Genomic DNA, 6,114 nt, shown 5'->3' on the forward strand with positions numbered 1-6,114 from the left:
CCACTGATCTGTGGTCTATGAGTTCATTCTTTAGATCTCTGAGACCAAGGATCTACTACAGATATAAATTCCACCAACACGAGCATAATTATTTTGACATTCATACATGTTGTAATATATTTCAGTAGTTAATTCTGGTTTTTTATTGCTGACCAGTATTTCTTTGTTTATCCATTTATCTATTGATGGACATTTGGGTTGTCCCCAATTTTTGGTTATTAAAAATAAACCTGTTATGACATTTATGTACAAAATTTTGTATAGACATACGCTTTCCTTTCCCCAGGATAAATACTTGGAGTAGAATACTTGGATCATGTGGTAGGTATTAATATATATGTAACTTTTTAAGAAAGTGCCAAATTATTTTCCAAAGAGGAGGTTATATTTTATTCCTGACAGCAATGTGGGTAAATTCTGTTAACACTTGGGTGGTAAGTCTTGTTAGTTTTGGGCATTATGAGATGTATTAGAATAGATGTATTAGACAGGCGTCCTCAAACTACGGCCCACCCAGGACATTTATCTGGCCCGCCCGGTGTTTTTGCCACCACTGCCTGTCCTGCTTAGCAGCCGACTCGTCCTGGGGCCCCACAGTCCGGCCCTCCAATGGTCTGAGGGACAGTGAACTGGCCCCTGTTTAAAAAGTTTGAGGACCCTTGTATTAGAATCTCATCATGGTTTTAATTTAGACTTCCTAAATGAGCATCTTTTCATGTACTTGTCATCTGTGTATCTATTTATACTGTTCAGGTTTTTTGCCAATTTTAAAATTTGATCATTTATTTTTATTCAGTTTTGAGAGTCCTTTATATATTTTGAATACAGGTTCTTTCGTAGATAGAAACAGTTTCCAGCTTAAGATAATTCACTTAGGATTTTCTGACCTTACCGTGGTGTGAAAGCAGTAGGCATCCAGGAGAAACTATATGCTTTTAGCATGATGCTGAGCAGTGGCAGTGAGCTGCAGCTTCCAGTGAGCTACACATTTTATTTTTAATTTGCAAGGGTTTACCAGGATGTATCCCCACAGTAAGTTAAGGAGCCTGTGTATATAATTTGCAAATACCTTCTCTGAGTCTGTGCTTGCCTTTTCATTCTCTTAGCCCAGCAGAAGTTACAGTTTGAAGTTCAATTAATCTTGTGTGTGTGTGTGCACATGCAGATGTGTGTGTTTTACAGATCATGTGTTTGGTTTCATATGTAGGAACTTTTTCTTTATCTAACCCAAAGTGGCAAATATTTTCTCCTTAGTGTTCTTATTAATATTTTATAGTTTTAAGTTTTACAGTTAGGCCTATGACCCATTTTGAATTTTTAATTGTATATGGTGCAAGGTCTGGTCAAAGTTCTTATTTTACATATGGATATCTAATTGTCCAGGTTTATTTGTTGAAAACACCTTTCTTTTCCCATTGAACTGTCATTGAACCTGTGTCGAAAATCAGTTGTCCATACACATGTGGGTCTATTTCTGGATCTGTATTTAGTTGCATTGATTTCCTTGTCAGTTTTTACACTGACACCATGCTTGCTTGGTTTCTAATACTCAGGTAGTATTAGTCCTCTAACTTTGCTTTTGTCTTTTAAAGATGTTTTGGCTGTTCTAGGTCTTTTATATTTCCATATGAATTTCAGAATCAGATTGTCAATTTCCTTTGACTGCCAGGATTCTGATTGAGATTGTGTTGAATCAAAAGATCAATTTAGGGAGAAGTGACATCTTAACAATGAGTCTTCTAACCCATGGATATGGCACATTTCGCTATTAAAGTAAATTTTAAATTTCTTTCAATATTTTTAAGTTTTCAAAGTAGAAGGCTTGCATACCTTTTGTTGATTTTTATCCTTAAGAATTTGATATGCATTATGCTTTTGTTTTTTCATTATGAGTCTAGAAATTTATTTGAACTCAAAATAATATGGTTATATTTAGAATAATATAATAACTTTCTGAAGCAATATTATCATTGGCTCTGAAACAGGTCTAAAGATGTCATTCTTTTGAAGTCAAAAAAAATTGTGGTAAGAATGTACAAGGAAGTAAAAAATATGTGTAAAAACAATTCTGCTGAGTGCTGGGAGTTGTAGAGGGGTAACTGAGTCCAAATTATAAAACATGCAGAAACAAGTTCTCTGGCTTCATCAACTCCCTAGAAAATAAAGCAGTAATCTCAGTAATGCAGTATCCACAGAGGACAAACTTCTTGAGGGACACAGGTAATAATTTACTATACTTCTCTTCTCCTCATACCAATTTCTTTCCTTCCCTTTAAGATGGGTTTCATCCTGTTGACCAAATATTTAGTTTTATTTGTAAAATAGAGTAAATAATGTCCTGATTTAGGTATCCAGCAATTAAGTTGAAGATGCTCAGGGATCAAACTTTTTAAAAAGGCCAATTCAACTAGTTAGCAGAGACCATGTGTGTCTTATAGGAAAAATTTTTCAGATAATATGTTTGCTAAGAAGAAAAAAGAATAAGAAGTTAAAAATGGGTGAAAAGTCCTAGGGGCTGGCATGACCTAAATAACCAAAAGCAGACAGGTGACTTTTGATTAAATCCTTTTACTTATGGAGTGAGCTTGAAAGAGGTGCCAAAATAGAGTTTGGTTCCCATCAGAGTTCATGGCCAAAGGGCACCCTCAGAAGGTCTCCATACACAGGTCTCCTGGGTCAGGTGTAGTGGTTCACGCCTATAATCCTAGCACATTGGGAGGCTGAGGCAGGTAGATTGCTTGAGCTCTGGAGTTTGAGACCATCCTGAGCAAAAGCAAGATCTCCATCTCTAAAATAAATGAATAAATAAATAAATAAATAAAAATTTAAAAAGAGCCAGGCCAGGGTGCCCGTAGGTCAGTGGTTAGAGCACCAGCCACATGCTCTGGAGCTGGTGGGTTTGAACCCGGCCAGGGCCTGCTAAACAACAACAACAACAAAAATAGCCAGGCATTGTGGCAGATGCCTGTAGTCCCAGCTACTTGGGAGGCTGAGGCAAGAGAATCTCTTGAGCCCAAGGGTTAGAGGTTGCTGTGAGCTATGATACTATGGCATGCTACAGAGGGTGACAAAGTGAGACTGTCTCAATAAAAAAGAAAAAAAAAAAAGAGCCAAGCCCGTGGCCAGCTACTTGGAAGGCTGAGGCAAAAGGATTACTTGTGCCCAAGAATTTAGGGTTGCTGTGAGCTGACATCATAGCACTGTGCTAGGGCAACAAAGTGAGACTCTGTCTCAAAAAAAAAGATCTCCTCTTCTCCTAGAAACTAGAACATGGACAAGAAGTCTTTCTTTGAGTAGCCCTTTGCACACATCATCTGATGGGCTAAAATGCCAAGGATTGGGCTCTTTGTGCTGTAGCTTTGTGCTCTGGGTTGTGCCAACCCAGATCCTTAGCCTTGAGTATTGCTCCAAATTTATCCTGATAATTATTAGCTGAGGGAGCTCTATTCATCATTCCAGGTTCAGGATTATAAGTCACTTGACCAACATGGTCCTGAGCTCATATTTAGGATTTTAGCCAGTAGTTTTGGATCAAGCCCTAACTTGATTCCAAGATTCATAGCTTCAGCAGTTCCAGTCATATTAATTCCTAAAAGCATGTCATTGAAAATCTTTGCAGTCAGCTCCACACTGTACCACACTGGAGCCCATGTACCCCAGCACCTCTGGGGCAGCAGCAAATTCATCATTGACTCTTCCTAGGATAAACGTGAGGTTCCCTGACCAAGCTGCTCCTATACCATCAGCAACAGTGGCATCCATAAAAAAATGCTCCCATCTTCTCAACTTCTTTGGCCAATTCCTTTGCAACTGCAAGATCCATAATACTGGAATCTATTAATAAAGAGCCTTTCTTCACTTTTTTTAGAATTCCATTTGCTCCAGAAGACACTTCTATTGCACTGATACTGGTGGGCAGCACGGTAATAATTCTGTCAGCGTTTTCAGCTATGTCTGCTGGGGAAAATACTACCCGTTCACCTGCACCTTGAAACTCTGAATGCATCAGGGAACACATCATAAAAAATGAGTGGATAGTCATGTTTCATGAGATTTTTTGCCATTGTATTTCCCATGTTGCCCAGTTCAATAAATCCAGAGTTTTAGAAGCCACTGATCTAGAACACAACACTTCAAGGTTGGCGGCTGGCTGTTGCTGGCGGTTTCAGTACTAGAGGCCAAAAGCGGCCCCTCAGAGCCATAAGGAGGCTGCCATGCTGTCTCTGTGACACCTCTACCCCACCTCCCCCCATGACCTCTGCAGCCTCCTGACTGGCCCGTTGACTGCGAGTGTGCACAGCGGAATAAGTGTGCACAGCCTCAGGGTAGAGCTGCATGCATGAGCTGTTATGCTATTGTTAATTTTAATTTCTAATAGTTTGTTGCTGGTATGTACAAATACAACTGATTTTTCTGTATTGATCTTGAATCCTGCAACCTTATTAAACTTAACTTGTTAATTTTAGTAGTTTTGGTACATTCCATAAAATTTGTCTGTCGCATGCAAATAATGACAGTTTTGCTTATTCCTTTCTAATCTACATACATTTTATTTTTCTTTCTCCCCATACTGCAGTGGCTAGAACCTCAAGTATAGTGTTTAATAAATGTGGTGACAAAGGATATTTGTGTCTGTGAGGGGTATTCTTTTATAGTTTTCTCGCAATGTCTTTGGTTTTTGTAGCATGGTAATGTCTTCATAAAGTAAATTGGACGATATTCTTCCTTTTCAATTTTCTGAAAAAATTTCAGATGAATTGATATTATTTATCTCTCAATGTTTGGTAGAATTCACCAGTTAGGCAAGCTGGGCTTAGAATTTTCTCTGTGGGAAAAATTTTAAAAACAGATTCATTTTCTTTACGAGATACTGGAATATTCAATTTATTTCTTCCCGAGTAAGATTTGATAGTTTCATCTTTCCTGGAATTTGCCTATTTCATCTAAGTTGTCAAATTCTTTGCTATAAAGTTACTTATAATTTTCCTTTATTAACATTTTAATAACTGTATGATCTGTAGTGATGCCACCTTCCTTATCCCTGATATTAATAATTTTTATCTTCTGTCACACCATCTTGGCTATTAGATCAACTGTTTTGGTGTCTCAGTACTTGTGTTTAAGTAATCCTTATTTTACTTAATGGCACCAAATTGCAGGAGTAGTAATGTTGGCATATTGTTATACTATTAATGATAATTGATTTATTTTATTATTAGTTATTGTTAATCTCTTCTTGTGCCTAATTTATAAATTGAACTTTATTTCATAGGTATGTATGTATAAGAAAAAGCGTGCCATATGTGGAATTTGGAACTATCTATTGTTACAGGCATTTACTGTAGGTTTTGGAATATATCCCCCAAGGGTAAGAGGAAACTACTGCACATTGTGGTCAGAGAACATATTTTGCATAGCTCAAATTTTTTTAAAGGCATTGAGATTTGTTTTATGTTCTAGATTATGTCTAGATTGGTAAAGCTTCCATTGGCATTTCAAAAGACTATGTCCATCTCTGCTTGGGTGATGTGTTCTATAAATGTCATTTCAAGTTGATTGGTAGCATAATTCAAGACTTCTCCATCCTTGCTGGTTCTGTCTACTTGTTGTATCCATTGTAACATGTCAAAATCTCTGAATATAATTACAAATATTGATAATATTCTTGAGTTTTATTTTCAGAACAGATGTATTACTTGGAAACAGCTTGATCCACTCAGATCTTGCTGTTAAGATTTGTTAGGTAAGACTAGAAAAATGTTCATATCGGGGAAATTTTTCTATGCTACTGAAGCAAAACTCTTTTGTGTACTTAACCCAATCCTCAATAAATTAGAAAACTTCTTCTGTCAGGCTAGCAGAAATAGATACAATTCCCAGCTCTATGTGAACACTGGGTACTATTTTCTCTAATCCTTTCAGGTAGGTCTTTCCCTGGCTGTTGGTAGTTCTCTTACACACATGCTTATAGATAGATACTCTGATGGCATCTCAAAGAGAGCACTTTTCAGATCCGTTGGTTCTCTTGCTACACAGCTCTCTACTCTGACATTCTATGCTTTGAACTCTGGCCACTTTGTGTTTACCAGACTCTCAATTCAGGTACTTTGCCGG

The 6,114-nt window shown here is 37.4% G+C and overlaps 1 pseudogene; it reads right to left on the minus strand.

Annotated features, from left to right (window-relative positions):
* Positions 1-2,448: 2,448 nt before the first annotated feature.
* LOC105886787 lies at positions 2,449-4,216 on the minus strand (annotated as a pseudogene).
* Positions 4,217-6,114: the final 1,898 nt, after the last annotated feature.

This window comes from Otolemur garnettii, unplaced genomic scaffold (assembly GCF_000181295.1).
Source record: "Otolemur garnettii isolate 467f Iridium unplaced genomic scaffold, OtoGar3 scaffold00024, whole genome shotgun sequence".
Classification (NCBI taxonomy): domain Eukaryota; kingdom Metazoa; phylum Chordata; class Mammalia; order Primates; family Galagidae; genus Otolemur; species Otolemur garnettii.